This window comes from Oxyura jamaicensis, chromosome 1, assembly GCF_011077185.1.
Source record: "Oxyura jamaicensis isolate SHBP4307 breed ruddy duck chromosome 1, BPBGC_Ojam_1.0, whole genome shotgun sequence".
NCBI classification, from domain to species: Eukaryota; Metazoa; Chordata; class Aves; order Anseriformes; family Anatidae; genus Oxyura; species Oxyura jamaicensis.
Window position 1 is genome coordinate 47,944,191 of NC_048893.1, and position 23,594 is coordinate 47,967,784.

The 23,594-nt window shown below is 37.1% G+C and overlaps 1 long non-coding RNA gene across 4 annotated transcripts in view; it reads right to left on the bottom strand.

Annotated features, from left to right (window-relative positions):
- Positions 1-23,594, bottom strand: part of LOC118173135 — a 65,478-nt gene that overhangs the window by 3,815 nt on the left and 38,069 nt on the right. For 2 of the 4 annotated variants that reach the window (XR_004754034.1, XR_004754033.1), the window contains 2 exons: positions 17,461-17,644; positions 15,075-15,155 (listed from right to left, as the gene is read on the bottom strand). This is a non-coding gene — a long non-coding RNA (uncharacterized LOC118173135). Of the gene's footprint in view, positions 1-3,657; positions 5,583-15,074; positions 15,156-17,460; positions 17,645-19,647; positions 19,760-23,594 lie in introns of those variants that run through there. The other 2 variants (XR_004754037.1, XR_004754029.1) reach the window with 2 other exon arrangements.

The window sequence follows — 23,594 nt, forward strand, 5'->3', positions numbered from 1 at the left end:
TACAGGGAGTGATATTTTAATGTTAGAGATTAAGCTACACTGGAATGGTATAATAAGTTTTGTAACACTCTTGTCTAAAATCTCTGTAGCATGCTGTTATTCTTGTTAACTGTAGTTCTGAAAGAAAACGTGTGTTTTGCTGCCCAAAAAGCAGAGTCCAGCAAAACAGTGGAAATGTGGGGAAAAAAAAAAAAAAAAAAAAAAAAAGTTTTTTGAGTAACAGAACATGAGGTCTGAGCTCAGGACCAAGTCCTGAGAACACAAGACATTGCCTTTTTTTCCTCATTGAACACACCACCATATCTTGTGATTATTTTCTTCCTCTTTTATTTTTAATAAAATAAAATAAAATGAAATATTAAATTTATATCAACTGAGATGACTTAGACACAAATACAAATCAGCTACATAAATAAGGGATGATGCAGGGGATTGAGCTGGGAGGAAGGTGGTGACATGAGCCAAAGACAGGATATGGAGTGACATGATGAAGCCAGAGGGGGAGAAAGCAGATTTGAGAGCAGACGGAGCTTACTTTGGCTCTTTCTTGTCTTGCTGAAAGGTGGAGGGTAAACAGCTAACCCCCAGAAGTCTTAGCTGCATCTATTTTTATGCTAAAGAAATTCTAGTCATTCATGTCATTCAAAACTTAGACCATTCATCCTCATGCCATCAGCAGCTCTTCACATTCCCAGTGGAGCATGTGCTCTGGGAAAAGATGAAAACACAAAGGCTGATGGTAAAATGAAAGAAAGAACTAAAACGCTTTTCACAGTTGCTGCAATAGGTTGCATTTGCACCCTGAGCTCTAGTACTGAGGTCAAGTACCCACTTTGCTGCCTACACCCATTGGTCACAGCAAGTCTCTCTTGGGGAAGATACATATCAGTTGGTGAGGAAAACCCTTGTTAATCATGACAAGCGTGATGTGCCCCAGTTATACAAAAGGATGTGGGATGTGGGTGTTCAGTTACCTTCCCCCAGACATATTTTATAGCTTGTACCTGCAGTTTGATGATGTTTTTACAAGCTGTTCTCAAATCAAGTACAGAGAGGGAAAGGGATGTTGGGGAAAAAAAAAAAAAAAAAAAAAAAAAAAAGGCAGAAATTGCTGTGGTAGATAAAAATCAACTATTGTGCTTCCAGAAGTCAAGAAATACTACATAGAACATAATCTCTTTAAACTCTGTCTTGGAAGAAACCTCAAAAACCACAGAGCAGAGCTCTAACCCTTGTATAGTGGTCAGCTATACTAATCGAATGCAGACCTTAACCAGTTGCAGAAATCTAGCCAGGGAGTTCACAGTTTCTGTGTATATATTTCTCTTTTTGTGTGGTTTCTCTGAACTTCAGTCTTTTTCCCACTTTATAAATTAGACTGAGCCTAATGGGGCTCAACAGTGATGCTCAGGTCAAGACCCACTTCATGTGAACAGATCTTCTGAAGCTCACTACCAAGTTTCATTCTTCAGATGTCCAGGAGATATGCTCAGCATGCAGAGTGCGTGTGCCACCTACTCTACTACTTTTCTCTGCCTGAGACTTGGCTTCTCTTCCTCTGAAGTTCAGTATCCCACAACAGCACTGCCAAACATGAAGTCCGTGCTTGTCTTTCAGTCTTGTAACTTCTCCATTCAAAGATATGCCATACATATACCTGCATCAGGGAAATGTTCTGATTTCTGCAATTGTGAACATGTGATGCAGGCAAAAAGTCAATGTGAATTTTCACCAAAAGAAGAAGTTGTATCAGAACTGCACCAAAAGAAAAGCAGACAAAACTCTATAATGTGTCCTTTGGTCAGAAATGAGATGCTTGACATTCACCAGTAATAAAAAGATAGTGCTGAAGATGCAGTAAGTAGACAACTCTATTCATGTCAACTTATTTTTCCAATGATTGTGAAGACTTAAAGGGAATATGATCAAAGTCATGAGGAGCACCATAGCTTTAATTTTCCACTGACTTTTGTAAGAGAAAAGTTTTTAGAAAATTTCTACTCAAGATATCTTCTCCCTGTCTTCACAAAGTGAATGTGCATGAACCTAACTGATTTCAGCAAAAGATAGATAAGAAGAACTAAGAGTCTTCAGAAAAATGTGTAATGTAAAACTCAGCATTAGACACTGAGCATAAAATCCCAGCTGTAAAAATATTAATGGCAAAATGCCTGCTGAGTCCAAGAAAGGCAAGGATTCCTCCTTAGAAATTTTCTTCAGTGCTGTGCTCATACTATCAAGCTATGCTTTCTAGGGGGTGGAAACAACAGAAACAACCACCAAAACAAAACAAAAAAAAAAAAAAAAAAAAAACTACAAATATTTACAACAACAATAGTCTGGTGCAATTCCACCAGGACAAACATACTTGTTATAAGCTACACTTTATTCATTACATATACAGAATGCTTCTTGTGATCTCCTTTATTGTTGTGAATGGATACATTAATGCAGAAAAATAGTAATGTTTTCTGCTTTCTGCCACTAAATCTACTACCTTTCACCTTTTGTGTTACTGAAACCCGCAAAAACATTATCCACATTCTGATTTGGTGGCATTTAAAAACCATGTTTGCATGAATTTGTGTATTTCAAGAGCAACATATATGAGATCTGGGGTTCTCATTTATTAAAAAGAAGGGAGGGTGAATCTGAATTTCAAGCAATAAAATAGAAAACTTACAGCAGGTAAAAAGAAAAGTCTCAGATATTAATTTAAGATTCTTTTTCAACTATGAATGTAACAAATAGAATAAACCAATAGATAAAAATTGATACTCAGCAGATACACTGGTGCTCAAGTCTGCCAAACAAAATATTATAATAGAAAAGAGCTTTCCTTTTGTTTTGTCCTACAAGATAGCAAAATCTCCTGCAATGATCTCCAAAATGGTGGTAATACAACACTGTCTCACAGTGAATTCTCTCTCCAAAGAGATGTCCTCTCCTAAGTGGAGGTGGAGGAAGGGTTAAGACACCAACATTCAGTAACCAAAGCTCCCAGATCCTGACAAACTGTTTGGTGAATAAGAAGAAAAAGAGAAAAGTGAGTTCAAGCATGATTTTGAGACTTGTTGAATTGTCCAAACCAACAAGATCTGAGCCTCACTTCAGAGTCACCACAGAAAAAGTCAGAACACATATTCCTACAAAATGGCTTTTTTCATTGTTTTCCCCAGTTTTACACAAAAGAACAAATCATCTTTTGAAACTAATTACCAGGACGGGACACTAAATCATGCCCGAGAATTATGAAGGTGTTACAGAAATAGATTTCTTTCTTTAATCTGCAGTATAATCTGCAGTATAATCCTTTCACCTGCACTATACAAAATATTGTTTTAACAGTAAATTTATGCAACCTTTAAAATAAAAGACCACAGCAAGTCAATGTAGGGGAATAGAGACATCAGGGTGTGTTCCCAGGTGGGTGGATTTGAAAAAGTAAGGAAGCAGGAGGGACAGAATAACAGGAGAGAATCTTACTTCTCTGAAGCTGAAAATTCAAACACTTCTGTCAGCATCTGAATCAGATCAAAATTTTAAGGCACAGACACAGACCTAGACCACCCTAGCATCAAATAACTGCTTCAAAATGAATTCATGGAATACAAAGGGGTATATTTTCAACACAGGAAGAAAGGTGTACTGCTTTCAGAGCAAAACAACAATAACATTTAAATTCTCTGCCACCTCAGACTGAAAAGCATTTACATTATTTGTATGCAGAGCCTAAGTACTTGAGAATTGAATGGAAGATGTTAGGTTCTCTTTGCCAAAGACTCAATCTTGTGGCAAGAGCCTGGAAAGTCTATTAAAAATGAAGAAGTGAATCCAAAAAACAATGATTCCCAGCTTTTCTGCAGCCAACCTGTAGTTGAAGAAATTGGCTGTGCTTCACTGAATTCAGTTTCTTACCTATCTCCATTGGCCTTCTGTGTACAATTTTACTCTAAAAACACAAAGTTTGGGTGCCTGCAGATAACACCTGCAGGGTCTGAGCTGCTGGCTGCCGGGCAGAACACCAAGTGAGGGAGGTATCATTCCTTCTACACTGCAGGACCTTAGTGCCAGGGAACATAAAAGAGCTGCAGCTCCCAGCAGACAGTTAATGAGACCAGGAGCATGGCAGCCAGCCTTCAGACCTGCCTCATCCTATTTTCCAGGTTGTAGGATGGTTTTTCCAGTCATTCTGCATTCACAGTCTGAAAACCAATCTTCCGCTCAGAATTTCTGAACTGACTAGGCCTTACACTACCCTTACTATTAGAGGCAAAGGAGTTGATATTATTCCCATTTGAGAAAACAGTTCAGAGATTAGCACTAATAGTGCCAAGGCTATGAGTTTGAGTTGTGTGCACAGTCTGGTCTGTTGCTGCAAGTGGTTAGAATCATTTCTCTTCAAGGCTAATTGCCACACAAGTCCCTCAGTGCTAGGAGGTCCATGCTCTCAGGAAAAAAATAAATAAATAAATAAATAAATAAAATAAAATAAAATAAAATGAGAGATGGCTTAGAATAAATAAATAAATAAATAAATAAATAGATTGCTGTTACATTTTATAGACTGTTCAGTGCAGTAGTTGTGTGTTTGACATCTTCTCAGAACATCTGCCCGCACTGCCGCAAGAGGAATGTATAATTTGTGAATCTTGTCTTTGCCTGGGGGAAGGAACTGTGCTGGGGGAAGTTCAGGAGTCTGAAACAGTGTAGCTACGCTACTCTTATACCCTTCTCAGTAAATCCTGTTAACGTGAGCTTTTTGCAGTGATGCAGCTATTTCTGATGCTAAATTCTGGAAGTAGAATGACACACACTTGTCTCAGTAACAACCCACTGATGAGAATATATGTGCTTTAAGCCACAGGACCAATCTCACTCATTTTGGCAGACCCATGAGAATCTCAATTGTTCAACACTGTGCAACTACTTCAAGTTACAGGGAGCTAGTGTTAAATGTCTGGTTTCTACTGAAGAGCTCATCCAAAGGGAATCCATGTAGGCACATTCTTCAGAAAGGCTGAAGCTGTCAGTGTTCACAAAGGAGATAAGTAATGACATCAAATCAAATTAAATCAATCACTGTGATTATTAAATTACTTTTGCATGTCTAAAAGACTTTTCCTTGACATATTGAAAGTGAAGTGACAACAGAGCTTGGAAAAGTTCAGTCAATATAGGACATCTCTACATCTGCCCTGCTAGCACCTTTGATCCCTTTCTCTAAACTGATTACAGATAAGGGAACACTATTAACTGGCTTAGCTGCCAAGTAAATCTTCCCTTTGATTTGAGAAGGCCCCCTAACTGCTGAAATCAGACCCAGAGATAAAGAATCACTGAATATTCAAAACCTTCTATAGTTAACACAGTAAGACACAGACAGATTTCAAAAAGGTCACTGTGGTTAATGACATCATCAGACTGCAACTATATACAGTGAGACTGAGATTACAAACTATGCCTGGAGTAACAGAGACACTTTGATTGAACATAATCTATGAACCTTTATTTTCTTTTTCAGTCTTCCATGGAGCTGAGCTCAGTAACAGTCAAGATCCATAAACAAAAGTTGTAGCTATCTGTAGAAAAAAATGCATGAGGGATTATTTAGTAACATACATTATCAGGTAATCATCTCATGGACTACTACTGCCCTCATGCGTTGATAAATGATAACACTGGATATCATACTAAAGCCTAACCTTAAGGATAGGTGTACTTCATCTTAGTTTATGTTTCATAAGCTTGAAGCTATGCACTTTTTTCCCCTACAAATGCTAAAGGAAGGGGAGATCTTCCAAGAGGGAAAAAAAAAAAAAAGTTTTTTTTTTTTATTATTATTATTTATTTTTTAATCAGAAAGAAAAAAAATCATTTTCTCTGGAATACTGCATAAAATATTTTACATATTAAAAATATGCTATTATTTTTTCTTATTTGGTATTTAAATAAGTAGAATATAAATAGAGCAATTTATGTCTCAGGATATATTGTACAGATATTGCAATCATTAAGTATTTAAATCGTCTCGAGTTCTTGACAACATCTCTGAGCAAAAGCTGGACACAGAACCTTATGTAAATGTGCATTTGCATCTCATAATACAAAACCATGAGTCTAACCTGTCACTATTTGTGGGTAGAGAAGGGGTCTGAAGCAATAAATATTCACATCATCCCAGCTGCATGAGCCTTGAAGACTTCTACAGAGACAAACATAGGAAAAAAAAAAAAAAAAAAAAAAAAAAAAAGCTAAGTAAACAAAAAGCCTTATATTTGTGTGGTGAGAATAAGGACACAATACTTGTTTTCCCAGAAATAAATGTATTGTCTAACACCTGTCTTCAACCTAGCTTTTATAAGGCTTTGTCTCTCACCATAACAGAGACCTTTGTTTATTTCCTCTGCACTCAGTGAAACCAACAAAAGGAATACTCCAAGGAGAGCCTGGTGTGTTGTAAATATAACATGTACAGGGAATGAATCTTGAGATAGGCTGCTATGCATCTTGCTTCCTTTCACTATGAAAGGACAGGAAATAATTTCAACAAGTGTTGTGAAGGACTGCATGAAGGATTTGCAGCCAGGAGAGAAAGAATGATGTTTTGGCAGACTTCTGCTAGAGCTTGTGAAAGTTATTTAGTCCCTCTGCGTCTTTCTCTGCCACTTGGAAAGAGTAATGTTCATTTACTTTATGAGGTGCTTTGAAGGAAGGAAAAATTAGGACTAACATTAAAACTAGACCTGGTTTTCTGCCTGGGCATGCATGGGAGGGATGTGCAGATGCGCCCTGCCCTCCCCAAGTAGACCAGATGTGAGGTCACAGAGGGAGACACTCCTGTCATTGGTGTCACCCTAGTGACACAGCCACACCCCAGCAGTGCCACCAGGAAGGATAGCATGGCGGTCTGGCATTTTTCCCCCAGTCCACCCCAGATGAAAGACTGGGACGCCATCCTAATTACCGGCCAGAGCACTGGTGGGAGAGGAGGCTGCCCCTGGCACCTCTTGCCCAGCTGCACCATGCTGCTGGTCACAGCCAAATGGCAGCAGCACCACAAGGCCAAGCAAGGTATGGGTGGTGGTAAGAGGAAAGGGCACGTGTGGGAGCAGATGGACATGTGGGGCTTGTTCTGGCTCTGCAGGAAGGCTGGTAGAGGCAGAAGATGGTGTCAGAGGCACAGAAAGAAACAGTTTTTTAAACGAGAGACGAAGAGAAGGAATCCATGGAGAGAGAAGTACCGCAGGGAGCAGGACCACTCCGCATCTTCTTCAAATGGCAGCTGGGTGCAGGAGGGTCCACACAGGTCTCCCACACAGGGACTGTGGCACAAGAGGTCTGAGGGTTCACGCTGGTGTTACGACAGCAGGAGGAGGAGGCGGAGACACCACCACTGCATGAAGCCTCTCCACCAAGCCGGGGCAGGTGGGCAGAGCAGCCCCAGAGGGGCCCTGCAGCACAGGCCTCCCCCAAGAAATCAGCAGCCTCAGACCATCCATATTGCCCGCAAGTGCTACCACAGTTTCTCCTTGGGACTGCAGCAGCCCTGTGAGACAGCAACAGGCAGCAATGGTAGAGTCTCATGCAGTCCCCTGCTCTGGAACGTGAAGAAGCACTGCTGGGCCGACTGGTCCCATGTTCCTCCTGAGCTGCTGCAAGAGATGACCAGGTACCTCTGCCCCATGAACATGGCGGGGTACTGCCTGCCGGGGATGTGCGCACCCCACAACACCAGCCAGTACATTATGGATCAGCATCTGGACACATGGAAAAATGAGCAGGAAGAAGCAGTGGCAATGTCTAGAGAGAACAGTACTGACAGCATCATGGATGAGAACATCTCTCTCAACACCCCTCTCTCTTCCATACCCCAGAATGAAGGAGATATCTCTACTGAGGAAGAGGAGTATGAGGAGGAGGACAGAACGCAGCTCACCCACCAAGACTAGAAGTGCAAAGCTGATATCCACCATGAAACCTAAACTGAAGTGACAATGCAAGGAAAGCATCTAACTTGTAACATCATCAGCTATTAAGAGCCAACAAGCTTTTGACATTCAGCTCCCTAAATAAATATATATATTCATTTCTAATCTTGCTGCCTACTGCCTAGTGATTCACATATACTGAGATAGGGCTGGCAAAATAAAAGCCACAAAAACAAAAAGGCCAGTATTGTATATGACAAAGTGGTCAAAACAGCTGTCATGAAGAGTTATCTTTTAGGGACTCAGTTCCCGTCAGGTGCATATATCCCATTCAGGATGGCTTTTAAGTACATTACTATGTTCTACTGAAATATGAGGGCCTTACACATTTGATTAAAAAATGCACATATGTAAACACAGATTAGAATGGAGGCTTAATTTGGACATTAAAAAGGAGAAAATAGACACTAAAGCCTGCTTAACCATGGCTAAAGTGTGTATTTGCATATATACACAAATACATTGTATAATAATGCAAAATAAATGCAGCTCATAATTAGGACAAAAAGAACAAATAGATACAATTAAAAAATTGGGGGTACAACAGCCCAGCCACAGTGCACACACCTTGACCTGTCATGAGTGCTCATATCATTTTCATTTTACCAAAGATCAGGAAGAGAATGAGGTTTGGTTATATATATTCACTTCATTTTTTAAGCTGCCTTTAAGTGTAATCATGGGAACCATCACAAACATACTAGTATTTTTCTAACAAGGTGAAAGAGACAATAGTCATACATGTCCACTTGCTATTAAGAGAAAAAAATATATATTTAAAAGAGAAAAGAAGTATTCAAAAACTTCTCTTGGTTCACTGCTGCTGCTTAAGAGAGAATGATGCTTATGTGGGTTGGGTATTTAACAAGGTGAGAACAAGTATCTTGTCTCTGACACAGATATTTGTGGACAGACAAAGTGACATAAACCTTTTCTAACTTTGGTCTGAACTGAGACAAGGTCTAAAATGCAGCTGGTTGTTGAAGTACTCATTTTTTGTATTTCTAGCAAACCAGCCCCCTAACAACCAACATGGGAAATTAAATCAATATTAATCAGAATTTTCCTATACATGTCAATATTTTTTTCTGTGCAGAACAACTATGTATATGTATAGAGCTGTATATATAAATATGCTTTTTTTTTTTTTTTTTTTTTTTTGAATATTTAATTAACTATCTATATACTCTCAAAAATGTTAGAATCATAGAATCACAAAATCATAGAATATTCCGAGTTGGAAGGGACCGATAAGGATCATCAAGTCCAACTCCTTGCACCGCACAGGTCTACCCAAAAGTTTAGACCATGTGACTTAGTGCATGGTCCAAACGTTTCTTAAATTCATAAAGGCTTGGTGCAGTGACCACTGGGGAGCCTGTTCCAGTGTGCAACCACCCTCTCAGTGAAAAATCTCCTTCTGATATCTAGTCTGAACTTCCCCTGCCTCAGCTTCACCCCATTCCCGCGGGTCTTATCACTGGTGTTTATGGAGAATAGGTCAACTGCCTCTCCACCTCCCCTCATGAGGAAGTTGTAAGATTTGTAGCCTCACTGTTATACCCTTACTGGTATATTTCTGACTTTGAAAGACCACAAGAGCTTGACAAAAAAAAAAAAAAAAAAAAACAAAGCTTTTCAGATTTAGTTATTAAGTATTTTCAGTTCTCATTGAGAAAATTTCTACATTTTTTTTTTTTTGATAGAGATTAATATAGAAATCTTTTTACTTTTTTTCTTTTTTTCCTTGTGGGTGAGGTTTCTCTGATTATTAAAAAAAAAAAAAAAAAAAAAAAAGCACATTTTTCCTATGAAGATGATTTCTAAAACTGTCTGAAATTTGAAGAGAAAAATGGTTTTCTTCTTCCCTACTCCTAATTTTTAGTTGGGTGTAAGAATATGTCTGGAGAAATACTTTGACAAATTACAATTAACATGATGCTAGCAATCACTCAAAAACTTACATTTCGGTCAAACTGAATTAACACTATAGTATTTGTGCTGCATTCTTGGAGTATTTATTTTGATGAAACAATCAGTTCTAATGTGCTGATAAATATTTGGTTTGTAGAAAATGGCAGAAGAAAGTGTTTATTTTGACAGCAGAAAAGAGAAATGTAAAGCTTTTAGTATGTTAGAAGATATAATAGCCAATATGAAGTTTGGAATAAGCATATTAGCAGCAGGGTACTGATAAAATGATGACTAGTGATGTAGCACAGTCATGATTTTATTGCTTATGTCTTCACTGACTTCATTTTGAAAATTAGCAAAAAGTTCATCTTTCCTTCTTCTACTCAGATTTCTTCTTTTACACTCTGTATGTATGCATTTATTTCTACTTACGCAGACTAGTAGTATTACATGATCATGGAATTGCAAACAGCTCATGATGCTTTCATAGAATGGTGGAATATATATTGTCTGCAACATGAACTGTAATTCAAAATTCATATAAAATAATTTAATAATTCTTTATTCTGGAATTACCTTTGTTTTTTCTTTTATATTTTGTTATAGAACTAGAAAAGATCAGAATACAATACTCCACAGTAAATAAAAATATTTATACTTTTGCTACATATTCAAACTACTTTGAATTCATTACAACATATTTTTCCCATATGCTATTGACCTACCTATACATACCTACCAGTTGTGTATCTTCATGAGGTCAATGATGGACCATCAACATAGTGTTTGTTGCTCAGCTGTTCCCATGTAGGGAACACAGTGCTTTAAAAAATCCTGAATATGAGCTCATTTATAAAGTTGAAATGTCTTTCTTCAGAATTCCTTCTGCTATTATATATATGAAAAAATAATCTTTCAGAAGTGTAAACTGTCAATAACATTTTTGTAATCTATAGTAAGTTCAATCTGGCAATAATAATTTTAACACATAAGTTTTGAATATCTGATAGTTTTGTCTATTTGGTCTGTTTTTGTGATATAATTGAGAGAAAAAAAACAACAACAACAACAACAAAAAACTCTGTGGTATTCCAAGAAGATAGCAAAATATAGTTTAAATGTTGAATTTTTGTTTTAAATGCTTCTAGCGGGGAAAAAAAAAAAAAAAAAAAAAATTCTTAGCCGTTTCATCTTTTGACAAAACATACAACTTAGATGCACACACTGCGAACATGTAGAAGAGTGATGTCCATGAAATGAATATCATTTAATTCAAGAGCACAAGGAAAAATTTCATTTTGAATTTACTGCAGGGGAGAAAGAAAAAGAAAAGAAAAAAAAAAAAAAGAAAGAAAGAAAGAAAAAAAAAATAACATAGAAAATGGAAGCTGTTTTTACAACATTAAAGAGCCTTGGTAAGTTTTTGCTAAAGGGCTTTAACTACATGTTGTCTCAAGACGTTAAGAGCCAGACATAGGCTCTTAACATCTTAACTCACAGTAAGAAGCAGTAGGTTTTTTGATTGTTTGTTTAAAGTGGGGTAATGTAGCAAGATATTTTTCTCTCAAGTGTTCTCACAGGTAAGAAGGAAGCAACGCTAACTTTATGGCAACATTTGGATTTGATCTTGCTTGTCAAACTACAAGTTCTCTAGACAAGCGGTATCTAATAATTTCAAGCTGACATACATGCTTCAAATATGTTAAGCATATCAACAGCATGAGGATATGAAACATCTACAAGTATAGTATTTTTAAGTGACTAAAGAAAAATAAAGCCTTCTGAAATACACATTTTCTAAAACATGAGATATATTAATAAGAATTTCTGATGTCAATGCCAAGCTGATTTTCATGTACCTCCAGATGTCACCTTGGAATCACATACAGAAAGGCTTGGGTTGGAAGTGACCTTAAAGACCATCTAGTTCCAAACCCCCTCCCACAGGCAGGGATACTACCCACTAGATCAGGTTGCCCAAGGCCTCATCCAGACCAGTCATAACCACCTCCAGGGACACCCACAGCTTCTCTGGGCAGTTTGGTGCCTCACTACCCTCTGAGTGAAGAATTTATTCTTGACATCTAATCTAAATCTCCCCTCTTTTACTTTAGAACTGCTCCCCCTTGCCCTATCAGTATTTCCCCTTGTTAAAGGTCAAAAGGGGAGAGCAGAGGGGGACAATCACCTCCCTTGACCTGCTGGCCACTCTGTTGATGCAGCCCAGGACACATTTGGCCTTCTTGGCTGCAAGCGTGCACTGCTGGCTAATGTTGATCTTTTCGTCCACCAGAACCCCAAGTCCTTCTCTGCAGGGCTGCTCTTAACCTTATCTTCTCCCAGTCTGTACTCATGTCTGGGTTTGCCCTGACCCAGGTGCAGCACTTTGCTCCAGCAGAGACAAGGGTCCAGTCTTCCTTGTCTTGTGAGTCAGGGTTAGAAGCCATCTTACCTTACCCTTCCAAGGACATAAGGCAGGACTGTCACTCAGCCCAGTCAGTCCACAATCAATACCATACATCAATCTCTCACTCAGATTCCTGGACACTACACTGCCTAGTGAGTTCTTCCCACAACATGGCAACTTGGTCGAACAGTTTGCCTAGGTGGGCACACTTGCACACTTGCACCCACAACACCCACCTCTCCCTTCAGGCCGTAGGGGGACTTCCAGATTCTGGTGTTTCCTGCAACTGAGGCTCTGGGAAGCTTTATTTTTTTATTATTATTATTTATTATTTTTATTATTATTATTATATTTTATTTTATTTATTTATTTTGTCTTCAGGAAGTCTGTTTGAGTGTAGGCATTTGCCTGGGGAGGTTGTGGCCCCTCTGCCTAGGTTTCAGCCTCAGCCCAGCAGTTGCAATGGACACCGTTTTTCTTTCAGTAGAAGACTGCTTCTTGTTGCTGCAAGAATAGAAAAAAAGCAGCCCGCCTGCTGCCCTCCTGCGCAAACTGCTGTGCAAACTGCAGAGCCATGCCCTGGCTGCCCTGCTCCTGGCTGCTCAGTGCTATCTAGGGGCTGCTTTTGTACGTATCATTTACATAAAAAACTCATTATGTAAAATTCTAAATCACTAATATTTTTACAGAGTATAATTAAGTACATTCTCAGCTTGGTAAATGAGGACAACAGGGTATTGTTATGAATGCCATTAATAGCACAACACAGACCTGCCAATATCTTTATTGCAGTTTAACGAAGCAGCAAGGCAATTTTTACTATTTCTTATTTTCTGACTGCAAAGTTAGAAGAAAAAGTCCCATTCTTCATTTCCTGAATATGAGATTCACAGAACTAATTATGACCTTCTGTTTCTTCTCCCTGGCAATGTATCATACAAGCAGCACATCCTTGCAGCCTCTGTCCCACGTTCTCATGTGGCAGGGACAAGAGATCCGTATTTCATTTTAGGTATTTTATGCAAACAGGGACCAAAAATAATCTGAGAACAACCTCACAGCTGCTAGTTTAGAGTATTACCCTGGGAGATGAGATATTTGGATTCCTGTCCCCACTCCAGAGTGCAATTTATGTTACTACAAATTCATATAGACTCAAGAGAACAGATTAAGGCCACTCTGTCTGGTCTCCAAATCCTTTTGAGCTGATTTTCTAGATGGTAAAAAATCGAAATTCAGACTTATTTAGGTAAAGAAAGAATGAACACTCAGATGTCCTGAATCCTAAGTAAGTATTTAAATCACTGAGCTATTAAATGGTGAAGAAACAGAATCATCCTCACCTTTAGAAACTTTGAGAATCTCCTCTCTGATTTTTTGTAGCATAACCGTATTAGAAACAGAGTGTATACCATATATAGGACAGGGTTGGCAACAGATGTAGTAATGTAAAATACCTTTAATTTTATTGTTGATCATACAAAAATTCAGTCACCATATACTAGGTATTTTCATTATTCTTAACAAAATGTTGCATTGTTGAAATTTTCAACTATAGCAAATTTCTGAATTTCTATGAAATTTCATACCTACAAAATAGAGGAAGGATTAGAAAATAAATTTTGCTGCTCGTCATTGGCATCCCGAGCTTTCATGAACTAAAAAGGCATGTTTTTGAGATTTATAGAGAAACATGATTTTGTTAGGAGATGAACATAATTGCCTTGACAGTTAGTCAATTCTGAAAGGACAAAAATCTATATTAAAAGTTTGTCACCAGTGAATAGGTCTAACTTACTTGCACATACGTACTGGGAACCAGTTGCAGCCTCTGACAGTGCATACCAAATTACCAAAGCTAACATTAAATTTTATTTATACTGACCACCAAGATTCATCATCTTTGCTTTTTCTTTCAAAAATGTATGGTCTCCAAAGGTGTAGATCTTCCACTTTGAGCAAAAATCCTTTTTTCTTCAAAGAGCACATGCTAGTTAAAATACCTTTTAAACTGGGTTATCCTAAAAAATGAAGGACCTGCCAGATTTTCTCTGAACAATCTCAGTAATGGAAAAAGGTTCATAAAATATTCCATATAACTAGAAAAGACACTGGAATATTTTTTGTGCTCTATACTCAAATTGATTCATAATAAATCTAGACTGATAGCTGTTTTCTTCAATAGCTATGACCATATAGGCTATTGACAGGTTCAGAGAAATAGTTAGCTAATTCTTAAATAAGGCTATGACATAACTGGGGATAATTCAGCTAAGCATGATGTCTTCTTCACAGGTAGTTTATCCTACAGCTCTAATATCATGGTGACAGATGGTCTCATTGCTGCTGCCGGCCTCAGTTTCTTAGACACCCAGTTGTGACAAGTGGATGACTCTATGGTGGGTATGAGGATGGCTCTCTGAAGGGCCTTCCAGATCCCTTGAAAATACCGCTTAGGAAAATTGAACAGGACTATCATGAAAGCCTTTTAAAGAGAAGGAGCAGGCTGTACACATCCTTAATCCACTTCCACATCAGTCTGAGATTTTTTTATTTTTTAAAAAAAAAAAAAAAAAAAAGCTGTTGAGACAAAGTCTCAAGCTAAGTCTGAAGATATAAATACTGGAAATAGTGCAGTGAAGGGCCACAAAGATGATTAAGGGATTGAAGCCTGTGACATATAACAAGTGGCTGAGAGACATGGCACTGCTCAGCTTGGAGCAGAGAAGGCTGAGGGGTATCTTATCAATGTGTATAAATACCTGATGAGGGGTGTGAAGAAGGCAGTCAGGCTCTTCTTCTCAGTGGTGTCCAGTGAATTGACAATAAACAATGGATAAAAACTGAAAGACAAACAATTCCATTTCAAAATCTTTCACAGCAAGGGTAGTCAAACACTTGAACAGGTTACCCAGAGAGGCTGTAAAGTCTCCATCTTTGGATCTTCAAAATCTGACTGGACATGGTACTGAGTAACCTGCTCTAACTGACCCTCTTCTGAGCAGGAGGGTTTGACTTAACAACCTCCAAAGGGGCTTTCCAAATTCAGACATTGTGTGATTCTGTAAGCAGATTACCTTGGCTGTTTTATTCTTCCCAGGCAGCACAACGTTGTTGTGAACCACTACTTTGATAAAAAAAAAAAAAAAAAAAAAAAAGTGATTCTTGAAAACACAGTTCCATATCTTTAATGATTTGCATAACAATGCTCCTTTGCATTTACCAGCCTAGTGATGATAAATGAACTTCCTGAAAATCAAGAAAGTTCCTACATTAGTTATAGGAATGGGAGGTTGGGCTAAAAATATATACATATGAAAAGTAAACATTGGACAATGCTTGTAATTGTTTCAAATTAAGACACATAAATCTAAGAAATGTTAGGGTTGGGAATTTGCTTAAAAGAAATAATATTTAAAAAGTAATAAAATTAGTTGTCAAATGAGACAACCAAATGATTTATGTTCCCTTATATATTGATATCATTACAAAAGTACAAAAATGCAACATCCTTCAAAGTCTGTGAAATCTAATCTGGGACTGCAAGCACTAGGCTGATTATAATTCTGTGCTTGCTGTCTGCTGTTATTGTTGCACTTGAAGAGAGATTTGGGCACCTTGCTCTGACAGATGTTTGGGAGATGAGAATACAGTGTTTGAAAATGATATAGCTGTTTACAAATACTGCAGCCGAATTACTTTGTGATTCCAGCTTTCCCCATCCAGAAGCTCTTCATTCATGGTAAGCACCTTTTCTAAAGCCAGATTTCTCTGTCCTCCCTCTAATGTTCCCAGACTGAAACTGAACATTTTCCCTGTTCCCACCTCAATCCCTCCATAAAACTTCATCTAAACCAGAAAACTAAAGTTCTCAGGGGACTATTGTACAACTGTCCACACCATTAACAATGAGCCTGCCATCATTTAGGGCTGAAGCAACTAATGCTCTTCCAAGCAATACCCAGAGTTAGCATGGTCTGTAGACCACTCAAAACAAACTAAAAACAGTCTGGATGTGGCCAACCTATTTTGGGTGGAAAAGGATTTGAACTAGATATAAACCATGCTGTGTCAGTTAGTCACAAGGCCAGAGAACAATCCAAGACCCTTTTTATCTATTAACACAACTGATGTTTCTGAGTCTGTTTCAGTCTGTAGATCCTTCCTTCTTCTTTGATACATCTTTTCTTTCCTATAGATTCAAATGAAATATTTTCTCCTTCAGAGGAAAGAATAAGATCTCCTTAGACCTCAGCCCCAGCAAAGCCTGAAATTGTTCAGAGGTGCCCAAATCCCTTTGAACCCTTAGAAGAATCTAACCCCACATTGGAATATCTGCACTTATGTGTGCACACAGGTAAATAGCTTGGAGGGCACATAAGCTCAGAACAGCTGGAATCCTGAGATAATCAAACTGCAAACTTTTAGAAGTCTTTTTTTTTTTTTTTCATTCAAAATACACTTTTTTTTTTTTTTTTTAATTCACAACAGAAGATGTATTCCCTAAAACAAAGTCACTCTTCAGTTAAACAAGTTCCTGCTCTAAAGCAGGGGCAGTCAAAAAAAGGTTCATAATGATTTTTAAGAGGAAAATTACTCTTTTTCATATTTTTCTTCCTAGAAACAGCTAAACCAAATTTGGTTAATCTTTCAGGTTAAACCTGAAGAATAATCCAACAGAAAATTTCAATTCCATGCTTAAAATCTGGAAGTTACTAACACCTAAAGACCAGGTATTATAATGAGAATTACCATTAATAACAGGCAGTGTTACTAGGTGTGCTTTGAAATACACACACACACAGAAAAAAAAAAAAAAAAAAAAAAAAAAAAAAAAAAAAGTGAACTCCCCTTCCAGACCCCCTCTTTTCCCCACAAAGGCACAAAAAGCAACTGTTCCCCCATTAACTTATACCTGAATAAAAGCATATTTGGAAGAACAAAACAGTGTACCAGATGAAACTGAGAAACTTTGGTCTGTGACAAAGCTTTCATACCTATAGCTGAGACAGGAATCATCCTTCAGACACCTGCATAGTCAGTTGGCCCCTACAAAGACTCTATGACAGGGCTCCAACATAAAAAGAAAGAAAAACGAGCCTCAGCCCAGGCAAGTACAAGATGCTCACACTGTGCTCAGCTCCTTACCTCAGTCACAACCTGGCCAGATTTGGCCCTGAGAGCAAAAGATGATTTCTGAGGCATTACACAGTTCAGATTGGTGCGACATTTTTGTAGACATGTATTTGGAGATCTGAGCAGTAGACTGTCCTCACATATCCACTCCTTAAGATGCTCATGGAAAATTTTGGCCATGTAGGTAAGAACAAGCCTTGAGAACAAATAACAGAAACCCAAGAGTTAAAACGTTTCCAGTCAGAGGGCATAACTGGTGTTTTGCCTGCAGTGGCAGGCCTTTTGCAGAAATAGGATTTATTTTGGATTGCACCTTTGCACCAGACCCATGCTTTCGTGCTTCACACTGAACCCCTTCTCCATTTAGCAGAGTTTTTTGCACAAAGTGAGAGTAGTCTGAAACAACCAGGTTACAACTTAAAGATATCTTTCCAGTTTCACTAACGAATGACATCTGAGTACTAAAGCACTACTGGTTATTTTGGCACTTAAGGGATAGTCCTCTTAGGATGAGTCAGTCCTATGTAGTTTAAGAGCCTCAATAGTTTGCTACTTATGAGACTAAATAGTTCAGGAAAGCATGAAAAATGTGCTAACAGCCACGTAAAAACCTGAGCATTCATCTCCACTCAAGTGCTGACATTCTGAATGATAATTTAGTTGCCTGATAGGCAGCTGATACTGACACTGATCTTTTACTTGATATTACTAGATGTGCACTTGATCCATTCATAAATTGCTTAGAAAGATCTGGTTGCACGCTGCAAAAGAAGTATGTGTCTCTGTATCTTGGGGTCATCCCAGCTCTTATAGCTCTTATTTGGGATGGGATGTATTTTTAATTGTTACTAAGAAGCAAGGGGAAAAAAAAAAAAAAAAAAAAAAAAAAAAAAAACTAGTAAAAATTCCTGGTAAGTAAAATGCATCAAACCCCTGAATCTCACTGCTGGTGGGAGAAGTAGGGAGAAGTAGTTTTCCATCTGCTCAGCCCTAATATGTAGAGTTAGGGAAAAAGTCCAACAAAGCAGTTCCCTGCTTGACAACACATTTTGTTAAATTTGAAACAATTTTGAATTGTCATCATTTTAAAAAAATAACAATAGTGGCAGAACGGAGATTCTGCTAAAAACAAAATGGAACATTTTTGTTTCCAAATATATATATATTTTAATTTTGATTAGTGTGAATTTGATGAAACTGAATTGTCTATACATGGTAAGACTGGGATGAAATGGCATCATATGGACCAGAAGACTGCTGAAAAAGTCCATTGTATCCCACTGCTATGTTTTCTGGAGATACCACAAAGAGTGCATAAAAAGTACTTTAGAAATGTTTTAATAAGACATAAAAATCTCCATACATATATATATATTTTTTAATTTTTACTGCCTGTACAGAATAGAATTTAAAGGCACAAAACCATCCTGAATATGAAGTACAGTGATTATTTTACATCCAGAGTCTGAAACAAAACAAACAAACAAAGAACGTTGGAATATGTTTATGGAGGGCCCTACTGTTGATGCAATAAGCCACTGACTTTACCAAAGCTGCATACAAAAAATAAGTAAATAAATAATTCTTACCACTCTAAGGCTGAATCGTCTCCTCTCTAGCCACAGTAAAATCCAGGTTAGGGTTGTCTCTGCTCTTAAAGGTAGAAGGAGGAGACCTGCTTCTAATTAATTGTCTGAGGAGACAGAGGTATTCTGAGATATTATTGTAAATGGTGTTTTGTGGTGCCCAGTCAGAAAACTCACAGGGTTACAAAAGATGCATGAGGTTTCCATGCACTGACTGGTGTAATGCAGAATCAAATAAACCTACCTGTTCTCCCTGGAAGTTTTTCTCTTCATAAATTTGCTTCTTTTCTAAGTAACAAGGCTCACACAGTTTTTTTAAAGACTAGCAAATTATGCAGTCTGCTGTCAATTTCCAGCACAATGGAAGGTGCAAAAAATTATTCTCCTAAGACTGTTCCAGTGGCTCCATTGGGAGATCCTCTAACTGCCTGGGGATTAAACCGCCCAGCTATCTATATTGCAGCTTCTCATTCATGATAGCAGGTAGGTAAATTGTTTGTTAGATAAATTATATTAACCCCACACATGTCAAACCTAATTCTCAGACTGTATTAGTAAGTGAGTCATTTAAATCCACTGGGCTCTATCACTTCATAAAAAATTTATATCTCACCCATATTATTTGAAATCCAGGAAGATTCTTCTTGAACTTGTTTTCACCAAGTTTCTCTGCCTCCTTGCCTAATTATCAAAGAGATGTCTTGCCTCTAGAGAGAAAGTAATTTGTTCTTCTAGTTGCTACAGTAGCTGAGTCATAGTACAGGGTTTGTGAAATTACATCCTTTCTTTGGCAACAGGCAATAAGATACACAGAGCTGCATGAATTAGTGTATATGAAAGAGAGATTCAAATAGATGGATTTTGGAAGCACAAAGTCTACTTTTAATCCACAGAAGTATCTCTAGTGTAGAAAATAAGACTAAAAAACCCACTGGCATCTAACAGTTTTGGCAGAACATTTCTTCTGAAAACATGCTGTGGTGTGAATTGTCTCTAAAAAAAAATCCTCAGATAATATATTAAAATAAAGTAGCTTGAAAGTACTTCTCATGCATTTTTCAAATTCCTAAGCATGTTCTTTGTTAAATTGCTTTAAAAAAAAATAAAAAAAAATGCATAGTTTCTTTAACAAGAAGATGGCTAATTAAAACCAACATGACCAGAAATTACATAACTTCTGTAATATAGTGAGAAGAGATCTACCATGGAAAGATATTTTTTTTTTCTTTTGTAGCATTTAATCGTTTTAATAAATGTACATACTGGTTAAATAGGTAGCTACCTTGGCCAATTTTTTGATCAATTAGATGTAAATCTCTTCATTATTTGGAAGTATTTTATGACTAAAATTCATTCATTCAGTGCTCAAAAATGAAGGTTGAGCAGGGCAGAATACTGTTTGGATTATCATTTTTTTCTGAGAATAATTCATTTTAAAATGAGCATTACATGATGGATTGCTCTTTATCTCAAGAATAAAAACAAAAAATACTCTCCTTCTCCTTCCCTTCATCCTCCCCCCTATCCCCACCCAAAAATAAAAGAGGGAAGATACCAAATAAGATAAGCATCCTTGTAAAATGTCAGAATAAAATGCCTTGGAGAAGGAATTAACAAAGCCATTAAACAGAAGGCACAACTGAAGAAAGCCATGTGACTGGAGGGCCTTCTAATGCCTCACATGTTCCTACCAGTCAGCATTTCTTTTGAAGCTAGAACACCCTTGTTTGCTCTTTAGTGACAGATTAAGCACAGATGGCAATTCAACAATCTTGTCTGTGCATGTTGGCCCAGAGAACGTGACCTGCATCTGTTTTAAGCAACAGACAAATGTGTTTGCTCAAGGCAGCAGCAGGCATTGCTGAGTAATCCTTGGATTCACAAGAGCCTCTTTTCTTGCCTCTCAGACTTTTCCAACATGGAAGAGCAGGTGTTCACATGTGCTTGCTCTAGGATGAAAGATGGTTTTCTGGAACACTTCTGAAATTTCTATTTCAACAGATTTTTGTGGAGAATATGAAAATGAGCACATTATGTTTCAGAGAAATGTTAGTGGAGTGCTATGCCACAAAAATTTCATTCTTAATAAGTTAAGGCAGCAGGCCATGGTTCAAATTTGCATTTAAAATAAAAATCAAAATATTTGACACAACTCTGAAAGTATTTACCATATAAATGTATAGCATTTTCTGCAGACCAAGATTTATTTATTTAATTATTTAGTGAAGTAAACACATGTCTATATATTAAAAATTTGCCTCATGTATTCTTACCTAAAATAAATAAATAAATAAATCATGAAAATGTCATTCGCCGTCAAGCTAAAAGTTAATTTCTGGTACTTTGCTGTATGTTTAAGGCAATATCCTGCTTGTTAGAAGCAGGCCATAACCTGGTACACTACCTCCACCTCCATATTGATCTTAATGTCTTTTACCCTTGAAGTTAGGCTGCTCCAAAATCCTAAAGGCCTTTTCAAAAGAGTTTAGGAAGTACACTATCCAATTTCCCCATCCCAGTTTTCCTGTTAGACACAACTCTGGAGATATTACTTTGAGGGCAGACATTTAGAGGTCTGGGCAACACATACTGGGATCCATCTGTGCTGCACTTGTGGACATGCTCCCACACAGAGTAAGGATCAGATTCCCATGCTGATGTGATAATAGCACTCATACCAGTGCCTACATGCACTTATTGCTCACATATTGCTCACAAGTGTTTCTGCATAGAGGCGAGTGTTGAGACTGCTCCAAAATATCAGGTATTCTCAAAATGTGCTTTTAATTCAACATGAATGCTTGTGTTTTGTTATTTTTCTTTCTTTAAAATCCAAGAAAAGTTTGCTTTTTGCATAACTTTCTCTGTGATGGTGGAAAAACCTTGGCACATAACCTGTCCTTCATTCACAAAACTGATAAAATATAATTAATGCAGAAAATAATGATTTTCTGGATAGAATCCTAAAGTACTACCCCAGGGATTTGATACAACACTGAGATCCTAATGGTCAAACTAGGCTTTATTTTTTTTAACTTACGAGAAACGTTCACCTTCTGTGCCATGACTATGCAGTCAAATTTTGTAAAGTTCAATGGTCAAACTTCTTATTAGGGAGTTCTACCTGCTTGTGTCACAAGGTACATTTTTTCCAAAATCATGTTCCTTTATCCTTTTCTCATTATGACTGTGTTGCACCAGAGCAAAACATGATCATGGATGTAAAGGAACAACTAAACGTAATGTAGAGACAATGGCAATTTCCAGGAATTTCTGTGGTCACATTAAGTATTTAAGGAAAAGAAATTTCACCTCTCAGTTCAGTTAGCATGATCTGCAATTCAGTAATTAATTTTAACAGCAATTTAACCTTCCTTGTTTAAATTAGTTCATAAAACTCTTTAAACTCAGAAAGAGTATTAACTTGAAGTTCAGTCTTAAGAAACCCATAATTTAAGTTTTTGTTGTTGTTGTGTTTTTTTTGTTTGTTTGTTTTTTGTTTTGCAATTTTTTGAACTCTTTAAACTATTTTTTCTTACACTATGGATCTTTTCACTACAGATCTGTTCACTACCGCTTTATAAGGAGAACAGGATAAATTTTCTAAATATTAAGGAACTGAAAACAGGAGGATTTGGAGGTAGACTATTAAATCACTTCTTAATACAAAACTCCTGAAGCACATCCTCACAGTCCAGTAGTGAATATTGTCCAGTAGAAAATACTCCTAAAAACATGACAAAGAATTTTTTTTGTCAATTGTCAGCACTCAAAATTGCTTACGATTTCATTTTTAAAAAATCATTTTTTTTCTCCTTTTTTTTTTTTAAAAAAAAAAAAAAAATATTTCCAGTAACTGTAGCTGAAGCAGGTAATTTATTTGATTTGATTTTTTTTTTTTTTTTTCTGAAGCCAAACTCTGAAGCCTGTTGGTAAGGCTAATGAATAAAATCCCTGACCACTCATTCTCCGCTGTTTATGAAGTATTTTTGAAAATAATAAATACAAAATAAAAAATAAAAATGATGTTCATTTTTAAAAGTAGCTTGCTCTTCAGCAAAAACTTTGGGAAATTTGAATTATAAATTTTAAGATCACATCATTAAATAATAATAAAAAATATTTTAAAAGAAATACAAGTAATAGTTGCTGAAAGTCTCTGCATCATCCCTGTCTTAATAATACTTGAGGGACTAAATTGGAATCAAGCAATACCCACCTAATATATACCATTACTTGTATCAGATGGAGCATATGAATACATTTTTTAGTATATGAAGTATAGAATCCTGTGGGGGTATATTTCAACTTTTTAGCCTTCTCAGAATTGGCCAAATTAATGGGTAGTATTAACATGATAGAGATTTTGAGAGCTGAAACTACTTTTTGAGCTGTTGATGCTATTAATAATTACTTTCCTGCTAATTTATAGCTTGTTGTTTTCCATTCCACTCCATGAATTCTAATTTACTTTTTCATTACTTTAAAAAAAAAACCTGTGCTGTGCATTATGTGAAAAATAACACCTTGCTCTAGCAAATGATTTTCACAAGTGGTGTC